Genomic DNA, 11,668 nt, shown 5'->3' with positions numbered 1-11,668 from the left:
GGGTAGGCGCGCCCCCTACCTCGTGGCCTCCTCTTTTGTGTCTTGGCGTAGGGTCCAAGTCTCCCGAGTCTTGTTTTTTGAGAAAATCACGTTCCCGAAGGTTTCATTCCATTTGGACTCCGTTTGATATTCCTTTTCTTCGAAACCCTAAAACAGGCAAAAAACAACAATTCTGGGCTGGGCCTCCGGTTAATAGGTTAGTCCCAAAAATAATATAAAAGTGGATAATAAAGCTGAATAATGTCCAAAACAGTAGATAATATAGCATGGAGTAATAAAAAATTATAGATACGTTGGAGACGTATCAGTGAACTACTCACACTTCATCGGAGGGGCTATGGTGTTGATGTAGAAGCCCTCCATGATCGATGCCCCCTCCGGCGGAGCTCCGGAACAGGCCCCAAGATGGGATCTCATGAATACAGAAAGTTACGGTGGTGGAATTAGGATTTTGGCTCCGTATCTGATCGTTTGGGGTTACGTAGGTATATATAGGAGGAAGGAGTACGTCGGTGGAGCAACAGGGGGCCCACGAGGGTGGAGGGCGTGCCTAGGGGGGTAGGCGCGCCCCCCTACCTCGTGGCCTCCTCTTTTGTGTCTCGACGGTGGGTCCAAGTCTCCTGGGTCTTGTTCGTTTAGAAAATCACGTTCCCGAAGGTTTCATTCCATTTGGACTCTGTTTGATATTCCTTTTCTTCGAAACCCTAAAATAGGCAAAAACAGCAATTCTGGGCTGGGCCTTCAGTTAATAGGTTAGTCCCAAAAATAATATAAAAGTGGATAATGAAGCCCAATAATGTCCAAAACAATAGATAATATAGCATGGAGCAATCAAAAAATATAGATACGTTGGAGACGTATCAGGGGCTTATATATAGATCACATCACAAACATATCTGCATTGCAGCCAATTTGTTCAAAAGTTTATGAGATTTGATAAAATATCATGGAATAATTAAACTCGGTAAGCTCAGTTAACTAAACATTTCTATGAATTGATTTTCATATAAAAAGTAAAGGGAAATTAATATATGATATCTACATGATTTGCTTGTGTATCTGAATAAATGCACCTAGAAGGACCACCGAAATGGGGTGGAAAAGGAAAAACCTTAGAACGGTGCTGATTTTGACATAAATGAAAAAAATATTCCCAATATAAAGAACATAAATAAATATGATATTTGTACATTAATAAAATCCAATCTATCCATAAATGCATGATTTAATTGATTATTACCTATTATTTGTTTTTGCCATTATATATATCACAACCTGAGCACGACAATCATAAGATTATTATGCAAAATTAAAGTAGTTTTCTCCTCAGTCTTGGCCATGACAGTCATCAAGAGCAATCGCACACATGCCATGGGTTGTTCATTCTTGATTGTTGTTATGATCATGTCTTCCACTTTGATCTTACCAACCTATTGCTATGAACGTACGTATCTCCAAACATCCTTTAATCATTTTTTTCTTCTTACCGAATTCCTTATTTTCTCTACAATAGACCTTACTAGACATTTGTAATTAATATCATTGCATTTCCTCAATGTTTAGTTGATCTTCATGAAGAGTGCTTGCCTATTCAATTCTGCAATACAAATGTCTGCCAAAACTTATGCAGACATGACGGTAACCGTTGGCTCGGGGCCTACTGCAGGACAGGACCAGGCGATATGAAAATATGTTGTTGCGCTTATTCCTGACTCTCTAGTGATGCTTGTTGTTGTTTGGGGCACTAATATTGTCGTTCCCTGTATCCACCCGCTTGGAATGCATTCTCAATAAAATAGTTTATTAGCGACTCAATCAAAATTTTAATTATTATGACCAACATCATATGTGTATGATTGATATCATGTGCACATATCTAGTTAGTGCCTCGTCTTTACGTCTTAAACCAGCATTGAAAAGATTATTGTATCGGCTGTTCTTCAATTTCTTATTCTTTTGCTTCGATGATCGCAATTGATATCTCCTTCCACAAAGAGAGGTTTCCAAACAAAATCCCTCCAGATCTACCCACGGAAAGCAAGCAATGCCATGAGAAGTTATATTGTGGATAAGGTTTTCACATGATGGCCATATCTTCCTTTTGTTCTTTTGTATCCTGAATTCCGATTAAGTCTAAATGATATTCATTTTGATTAAATATAATTGATCTTTTGTTCCGATCAAATCTACTCGATCTTTTTAATTAGATCCCGCACAAGAACCCGGCTACTGTACAACCCCTATCCCACCCACCTTAAATCGTACCCACTCTCATATATATGGTGGGCCGCCCGCCGACCCATTTACATTTTTTCCTTTTAAGCTTCAAATTATATTGCGCCACTTGACATTCGATCCTAACACCACTAGGTTTATTTCCGGCTGCAATTACCAGCTGGACAGACAACCAGTTGTGCGCAATTCTACTTCTTTTTATTCTTGTTGTGTACATTTTTGGATAAAGTTCTGCAAGGTTATTTTGAGCGATTTCTCTTTTGGTTTTTTCATGCAGGGTATTTGCTCGCATTTTTCTCTCTCATTTTCCTTTTTCCTTTTGTTTTTCCTTCTTTTCATTTTTATATCTAACGAACATTATTTTGAATTTTTGAACTTTTTAAAAATTCACAAAGCATTTTTTGAAATAGGCAAACTTTTTCCAAACTTCTGAACTTTCTTCAAATTCATGAAGTTTCAAAAAAAACTAGTGAACAATCTCAAATTCATGAACTTTCAAAAAAAATTAACTTTTGAACAATCATTAAATTCATGAAATTTATCCAAACTTTTAAACTTTTCAAATTCATGATACTTCTAAAAATTAACTCATATTAATTTTCAAATTTGTGAACTTTTTACAAACTTGTGAATTTTTTTGAATTCATTAAATTTGTGAGCCTTTTCAAAAATAGAATTTGATAAAAAAAATCAAATTTGTGAACTATCTTTCAAGATCTTGAACATTTTTAAATTCATAAACTTTTCAAATTTGGAATTTGTGAACCTTTTTCAAATTCATCAACTTTTTTCAAATGCACCAACTTTCTTAAAAAATCATGAACATTTTTTAGTTAAACAAATTCGTGAACATTTATTCCAATCCATAAAAAAATGGAACTCATGAACGTTTTCTAAATTCATGAGGTTTTTGCAAATCCCTCAGCGACCGATCTACTGTATCGAACCAGGTTCTTGCTATTTATGTTTTTTTTATATGTTTGTTTTTTGTTTCTTTTTTTCTTTTTTGTTCCTTTTTTATTTTTCAAAAAACACTCGTGCTTGTTTTCCAAAAAGTCAAAAAAAACCTTTCAAATTTTGTTCAAAAATACAAATATTCACATTTTAAAAATTCTACAGAAATTGCAAATAAAATGTTCATGTCTTTAATTTTCTCATATGTCAAAATAGAACATTTAAAAAAAGAGCAAAAAGTTTTTTGAACACACAAGTTTTTGGAATTTTTCATACATTTTTTAAGAAGGCTCCGTTTGAGAGCAAGTTGTATTTTCTAGATTTTTTTTGCAAAAGACCCTGATTTTTTTGCATTTTCTAGAATTTTCTTGGTCAAAAAAAGCTGATAAATGGTCGGACATTCGCAACTTGCATGCGGTGTCAAAATTTGTTCAAACTTAGCATGGATGCTTACCACGGGCATGCCCACTTGCACGAATTCAAGTCACCATACTAAGTTGCTTAGGTTTTGAACATGTTTTCCATTTTCTGAAGTTTTCTCGATCAAAAAAGGTCGATAAACTGAGATGGACATCTCGCAACTTGCATACGGTGTCAGAAATCAGTCGAACATGACATGGATGCCTACCATCGGCATGCCCACCTGCTTGCAAAAGTTGGGTCATTCGAAGAATGTCAAAAAATAGACATTATTCAATGAAGGGTGTTCGGGTATGCGAGAAGGCTCCGTCTTAAAGCACATTGTTTTTTGACATCTATATCTATACCTATACTAATGTGGCACTCCCTAAAAATTCCCATGTTAATCAATAATTAGGAGCCGTTAATCTGGAGGCACCAAATTATTACGGTCTAGATCTCTCTTCAATTTCTACCAAAAAGGAAAAAAAATCTCTACACCTATACTAATTTGGCACTCCCTAAAAAATCCCACATTAATCAGTAATTAGGAGCCGTTAATCTAGTGGCACCAAATTATTACGGTCTAGATCTCTCTTCATTTTCTCCCCAAAAGGAAAAAATTCTCATGGATATCTCTATCACGATCTAGATCTTTCTTGAATCTCTGCAAAAAAAACTCATGGATATCTACCACACGATCTACATAATAATGTTCTTTATCACAAGCGGCAATATAAAGTGACGTTCTTTTGCATTAAGATTTTGTGCATCCAACCATAAAAGCGCATGACAACCTCTTCTTCCCTCTGTGAAGGGCCTGATGAAGACATGTACCTAGGGTAGGGACACGGACCTGACCAAAGAGTCCTACCCTAGGACACCCCTAGGAGGAGTCACCTTTCAATCGACTTGAAGGTATCCCACTCGACGGGTTCAAGACACTCGACCAAGAAGCTATCACTCGACCATGAAGCCAACCACTCGACTGCCAGGAGACCTAAAGTCACTCCGCAGGCAAACGGTCGGCTGTTAAGTAGTCTTTATGATCATTATAGCACTTTATTAGGGACGTTAGAAACGCCCAATCTTAAATGCACCTTAAACCCTGCATTACTGAGGGCAGGAGGGGTCCGGCGAACTCTATATAAGCCACCCCCTCCTCATTATGAAGGGTTCGCCACCCTGTAATCCATACACGCATAATCTAGTCGACCGCCTCCGGGCTCCGAGACGTAGGGCTATTACTTCCTCTGAGAAGGGCCTGAACTCGTAAACCTCGCGTGTAACAACTTCCCAATAGCTAAGATCTAGCCTTTCTATATTCACCCCCCTACATCACTGTCAGAGTTAGAACCACGACAGTTGGCGCCCATCGTGGGGCCGGAATCTTAGCGCTTAGTTGGAGAAGTTGCGATCTTTTCCGGTCCCTTTGATCATGTTTTCTTGCGGAGTTTTGGTGGAGGACCGCGAGATCCGTCTCGGCGCGCTCACCTTCATCGTCGATGACTCCGCCTGGATTCAGGAGGCACCACTCGACGTCGACGCGCTCCCCGTCCGCGGTGTGACGCATTTCCGCGCATTGGTTCGTGGCGTCCTCCTGCGGCAACCGTCGACCCAGTATCGGTCGGTGCCCGTATCGTCTCCCTGCTCTGTCTCCCACCGGCGCAAGCGCTCCGATCGGTCGAGACTTCAGAGGTGGGTGAGGCATGCCGTGGCTCGCCAGTCGGCCACCCCGCAAGTCGCGGCAATCGAGCCCGACGAATCCCTCTGTGGCCTGTTCGACCTGTCGACTGGCTCCGTGGAGACCACATCTGAGTGCGACAGCAGTGACCCAGTGGCTGAGATTCTGGCGGTCGACAGAACGCACAGTCCTCCCGGTTTCCCTCGCGCTGATGGAGGCGCGGGTGGGGGTGATCCGTCGCATCCCCACGATGAGTATCTCCCCGAACCTCTCACATCATTACAGCGAGAGGAGCTTCGCCGCCGGAACATGGACGCGCTCCGCACTCCTATCGTCGGAGAGACCCCCGAGGCCCGGGCCTTGGAGGACGCGCGTTTGGCCAACTTGGCCGAGCGCACTCGACTGGACAATCTCCAGCGAGCACTCGACGAGCAAGCGCGTCAACGGGCTCCCGAGTCTAGTCGACGCCAGCTCTTCCCGCCGACGCAGGTATATCGAACCCCAGTTCAGAATTTGGCCGCCGCGGCCCGTATAGCAGAATCGATTCAGCCCTCCCAGTCGGAGGCTGGCAGGGGCTTGTTACAGATCAGAGCATTGCTCCGGGCGGCGGGAAACCAGAATTCCGTTGTCTCTCAGTCACGGAATAGGATCCATAGTCGATCTGTCGCAACAGATACAGTCGAGTCGGCTCACAGCCCGAGATCACGCCCGAGGCGTGAGGGACATGGTGACCGGCGTGACCAGTACAGGAGGAATGAGCAGTATGATCACCGATTCGACCATGATGATCGATGTCGAGTGCCAACCCCTCCCCCGAGGAGTGGGTCATATGCGCCTCGACGGCAAGATGACAGACGCCCTCATAGTGTTGGGCAGAGGATTCCAGTCGACCCCAGAGACCCAGGCTTTGATGCGACATCCATCCTCGTTCAAGGTTTGGTTGACAGGAACAGAGCTCATCGAGAAGGCCACAACAGAGATGCGCCTGCCAGCAGCGGAGTACGTGCTTCAGGGCCAGAGTGTTTCAGTCGAGCCATTAGAGCCGCAGTGATTCCTCCCAATTTTAGGCTGGCGACTGGAATCAGCAAGTTCACCGGTGAATCTAAGCCTGACACCTGGCTCGAAGATTACCGAGTGGCTGTACAGATTGGCGGTGGCAATGATGAGGTGGCCATGAAGCATTTGCCTCTCATGTTAGAGGGCTCGGCCAGAGCGTGGCTAAATCAGTTAGCACCCAGCAGCATTTACACTTGGGAGGACCTCTCCCGAGTGTTTATCACGACCTTTGAAGGAACATGCAAGCGACCTGCAAGCCTTACAGAGTTGCGGTCTTGCGTGCAGAAGCCGAATGAAACTCTGAGGGAATACATCCACAGGTGGATCACGCTGCATCACTCGGTTGAGAATGTGCCAGACCATCAAGCAGTTTGTGCCTTCAAGGAAGGTGTTAAATACAAAGAGTTGAATCTGAAGTTCGGTCGACTGGAGAGATGTCTCTGAATCGGATGATGGAGATTGCCACCAAGTACGCTAACGGAGAAGATGAAGATCGACTCCGGAGTGGCAAGCAGAAAGCAGTCGCCCAGGAAACCGGAGGCAATTCCAGTCGGAAGCAGAAGCGGAAGGCCGAGCCAGCCGCCCCTGGGGAGGCCCTGGCCGCAACCCAGGGAAATTTCAAGGGAAAACCCAGAGGCCCCTGGAAGCCCAAGAAAGTCAAGGATCAAGACGGAAATGATGTTTTGGATCTGCCATGTCACATCCACACCAAGAAGGATGAAGAGGGTAATTTTATTTACCCAAAGCATACCACTCGACAGTGCCGGCTCCTGATCCAGCAGTTCCAAGGAAAGCAGTCCAAGGATAAGGAAAAAGAGTCGGACAGAGTCGAGGACAAGGAACACAGTGACGATGGATACCCCCAAGTCAATTCCACCCTGATGATTTTTGCCGATGTCGAAAGCAAAAGTCGACTGAAAGTCATTAACTGAGAGGTGAACATGGTTGCCCCGGCAACACCCAGTTACCTGAAGTGGTCTCAGACTGCCATCACATTCGACCAGTCTGATCACCCGACGCACATTGCCACCCCTAGGGGGCAAGCTTTGGTGGTCGACCCAATTGTTGAAGGCACTCGACTGACTAAAGTCCTGATGGATGGTGGCAGTGGCCTGAACATACTGTATGCTAAAACATTGAAAGGAATGGGCATTCCGATGTCCAGGCTCAGCACCAGTAACGTGAGTTTCCACAGAGTCATTCCTGGGAAGAAATCCCAATCACTCGGCCAGATCGCTCTTGATGTGGTTTTCGGTGATTCAAAGAATTACCGCAAGGAAAAGTTGACATTCGAGGTTGTGGACTTCCAAAGTGCTTATCACGCCATTTTGGGCAGGCCAGCTTACGCACGCTTCATGGCCCGGCCATGTTACGTGTATCTCAAACTGAAGATGCCTGGCCCAAAGGTGTGATCACTGTTACAGGCAATCGGAAGAAGGCGGAAGAGTGCTTTCAGAAGGGCTCAAAGATTGCAGATGCTCAGATGGCAGTGGTCGAGCTGCAAGAGTACCAAAAGATTGCCGATCCAAGCGAGTTGCTACGAGCCAAGAAGCCTGCTTCAGAATCAGCTTTTCAGTTGTCCGGTGAAACAAAGACAATCCACATTCACCCGACCGACCCCGATGCTGCCCCGACTCACATCTCAACGACGCTTGACTCCAAATAGGAAGAAGCGCTCATCCAGCTCCTCCGTGAGAACTGGGACATCTTCGCATGGAAACCCTCTGACATGCCTGGAGTTCCCAGACGGCTGGCTGAGCACCGTCTACGAGTCGACCCGAAGTTCAAGCCTGTGAAAGAACATCTTCGACGGTCCGCCGTCCAGAAGAGGAAAGCCATTGGCAAGGAGGTGGCTCGGCTCTTAGCAGCGGAGTTTATCCGAGAGATTTACCACTCCGAGTGGCTCGCCAATGTCGTCATGGTCCCCAAGAAGGACAAGTCACTTCGCATGTGCATTGATTTCAAACATATCAATCGGGCCTGCCCGAAAGATCATTTTCCTCTCCCTCGCATCGACCAAATAGTCGACTCGACTGCAGGGTGCGAGAGATTGTCTTTTCTATATGCTTATTCCGGGTACCATCAGATCCGTCTGTATGGACCCGACGAAATCAAAACAGCTTTCATCACCCCATTCGGATGCTTATGTCACCATGCCGTTCGGCCTCAAGAACACCGGAGCCACGTTCATGAGAATGATTCAGAAGTGTTTACTCACTCAAATCAGTCGGAATGTGGAGGCATACATGGATGATATTGTGGTCAAGTCACGCAAAGGTTCCGACCTGCGAGCTGACCTTGCCGAAACCTTTGCCAACCTCAGGAGGTATGATATCAAGCTCAATCCATCAAAGTGCACATTCGGAGTTCCAGGTGGAAAGTTACTCGGTTTTCTCGTTTCCGAACGGGGGATCGACGCCAATCCTGAAAAAGTTGGCACCATACTCCGGATGAAGCGTCCCGTTCGCGTGCACGACGTCCAAAAGCTTACAGGCTGCTTGGCCACCCTAAGTCGATTCATTTCTCGTCTCGGTGAAAAGGCGTTGCCCCTTTACCGACTGATGAAGAAGTCTGACAAGTTCGAGTGGACTCCGGAAGCTGATGCAGCATTTGCAGAGCACAAAGCTCTGCTCTCCACCCAGCCGGTGCTTGCCGCCCCAATCAGCAAAGAGCCTCTGCTACTTTACATTGCAGCCACAGGGCAAGTTGTCAGCACAGTACTTACGGTCGAGCAGGAAGAAGAAGGAAAGGCCTTCAGAGTTCAGCGCCCAGTCTATTATGTGTCTGAAGTTTTGACACCTTCAAAACAAAGATACCCTCACTACCAGAAGCTTGTATATGGGATTTATATGACCACCAAGAAGGTTGCACATTACTTTTCTGACCACTCCATTACAGTCGTCAGCGACGCCCCACTGTCAGAGATTCTGCATAACAGAGATGCAACTGGTCGAGTGGCCAAGTGGGCGATTGAACTCCTTCCCTTAGATACCAAGTTTGAAGCAAAGAAGGCTATCAAGTCCCAAGCAATCGTAGATTTCATCGCCGAGTGGATTGAACAGTAACTTCCGACTCAAGTTCACTCGGAGCACTGGACCATGTTCTTCGATGGATCTAAGATGCTGAATGGTTCCGGTGCTGGGGTAGTTCTAGTCTCCCCCCGAGGAGATAAGCTCAGATATGTTCTCCAGATTCACTTTGATTCCTCCAACAATGAAGCAGAGTATGAAGCACTTTTGTATGGGTTGCGCATGGCCATTTCACTCGGCGTCCGTCGCCTCATGGTCTATGGCGACTCAGATTTGGTGGTTAATCAGGTGATGAAGGAGTGGGACGTCAGAAGTCCAGCTATGACTGGTTATTGCAATGCAGTGAGAAAGCTAGAAAAGAAATTCGAGGGGTTAGAGCTTCATCACATCCCCCGACTGAAAAAACAAGCGGCTGATGATCTGGCAAAAATAGGCTCCAAGAGAGAAGCCATTCCCAGCAATGTGTTTCTTGAGCACATCCGCTCGCCGTCAGTCCAGGAGGATCCTTTCACAGAAGAAGCCCCACAACCGAAAAGTGCCACAGATCCAACTGAAGTCGAAGTTCCTGCTGTGGTCGACCTAATCATGGAAGTCTTGGCAATCACTCCCGACTGGACGATACCGTACATCGCGTATATCCTAAGGAAAGAGCTCCCAGAAGACGAGGAAGAGGCTCGACAGATCGTCCGCCGATCCAAGGCCTTCACAGTCATAAAGGGACAGTTGTATAGAGAAAGCGCGACTGGAATCGGTCAGAAGTGCATAACACCGGAAGAAGGTCGGATAATCCTCGATGATATCCACTCGGGGACCTGTGGCCACCATGCGTCCTCTCGGACCATTGTGGCTAAAGCATACCGAGCGGGATTTTACTGGCCTAGAGCAAATGAGATGGCAAAAGAGATAGTCGACAAATGTGGAGGTTGCCAGTTCTACTCCAACATGTCACACAAGCCTGCATCAGCCCTGAAGACCATTCCAGTCGTCTGGCCCTTTGCTGTCTGGGGACTGGACATGGTTGGTCCACTGAGAATAGGCAGGAGCGGATTCACGCATGTGCTTGTGGCAGTCGACAAGTTCACAAAATGGATTGAAGCCAAGCCTATCAAGAACCTCGATGCTGGCACTGCTATCAGTTTCGTCAGAGGACTAACATTCAGATATGGATTCCCTCATAGCATCATCACTGACAATGGGTCAAACTTCGATTCGGACCAGTTCAGAGCTTTTTGCGCCTCTCAAGGCACACGAGTCGACTACGCGTCGGTCGCGCATCCTCAGTCGAATGGACAAGCTGAAAGAGTAAATGGTTTGATTCTCAAAGGGCTGAAGCCTCGGCTGATGCGTGATCTCAAGCACGCGGCAGGTGCTTGGGTCGACGAACTTCCGTCAGTTCTGTGGGGATTGAGGACCACCCCTAACCGGTCAACTGGAAGAACTCCATTCTTTCTGGTTTATGGAGACGAAGCGGTTCTGCCAAGTGATCTTCTTCACAACGCGCCCCGAGTCGAGCTTTACACTGAAGATGAAGCAGAACAGGCCCGGCAAGACACAGTCGACCTCCTAGAATAAGAGAGGGAGATGGCCATGATCAGATCGACCATTTATCAGCAAGACTTGCGTCGATTCCACGCCCGGAATGTGAAGAGTCGAGCCTTCCAAGAAGGAGATTTGGTCCTCCGAGTGGATCAACAGAAACCACACAAGCTTGCTCCTACTTGGGAAGGCCCCTTTATCATCACCAGAGTCCTCCACAATGGAGCGTATCACCTCTACAATGTTGATCGCCAGATCGACGAGCCTCGAGCTTGGAATGCGGAACTACTCCGCCCCTTTTACACTTGAGCTCTCACTTGGACGAGATGTAATAAGAAAAATTCCTGCAGTTCGTTTTTATCAAAGGCAAGAGTGTTCCATCAATTGTTATCACTTTTGTTTACATACGGAATCCCCCAGTGGGTGACTTAGCCACGAATCCGTTTCGCCTAAGTTTGAAAAAATCCTACCGAGTGGAGAGCGATCCTCCCACTCGGGGGCTTAGCTGCAGTCGAGCACTCGCCTAAGTTCTCTCACCTAGAGACTTAGCTGCAGTCCGGCACTCGCCTAAGTTTTAAAAAATCCTACCGAGTGGAGAGCGATCCTCCCACTCGGGGGCTTAGCTGCAGTCCAGCACTCGCCTAGGTTCTCTCACCTAGAGACTTAGCTGCAGTCCGACACTCGCCTAAGTTTGAAAAAATCCTACCGAGTGGAGAGCAAACCTCCCACTCAGGGGCTTAGCTGCAGCCCAATGTTCGCCTAAGTTTTAAAAAAA

General features: G+C 46.1%; 1 long non-coding RNA gene across 1 annotated transcript; it reads left to right on the top strand.

Moving 5' to 3' along the window:
• Nucleotides 1-1,310: 1,310 nt before the first annotated feature.
• Nucleotides 1,311-1,815, top strand: LOC119327836. Its single transcript, XR_005158727.1, has 2 exons — nt 1,311-1,444; nt 1,564-1,815. It is a non-coding gene; the product is annotated as an uncharacterized LOC119327836 (long non-coding RNA).
• Nucleotides 1,816-11,668: the final 9,853 nt, after the last annotated feature.

Source organism: Triticum dicoccoides, chromosome 7A, assembly GCF_002162155.2.
Source record: "Triticum dicoccoides isolate Atlit2015 ecotype Zavitan chromosome 7A, WEW_v2.0, whole genome shotgun sequence".
Taxonomy (NCBI): Eukaryota; Viridiplantae; Streptophyta; class Magnoliopsida; order Poales; family Poaceae; genus Triticum; species Triticum dicoccoides.
Note: the sequence above shows the minus strand (reverse complement) of the source record. Positions and strands in the feature narration are given on the sequence as shown.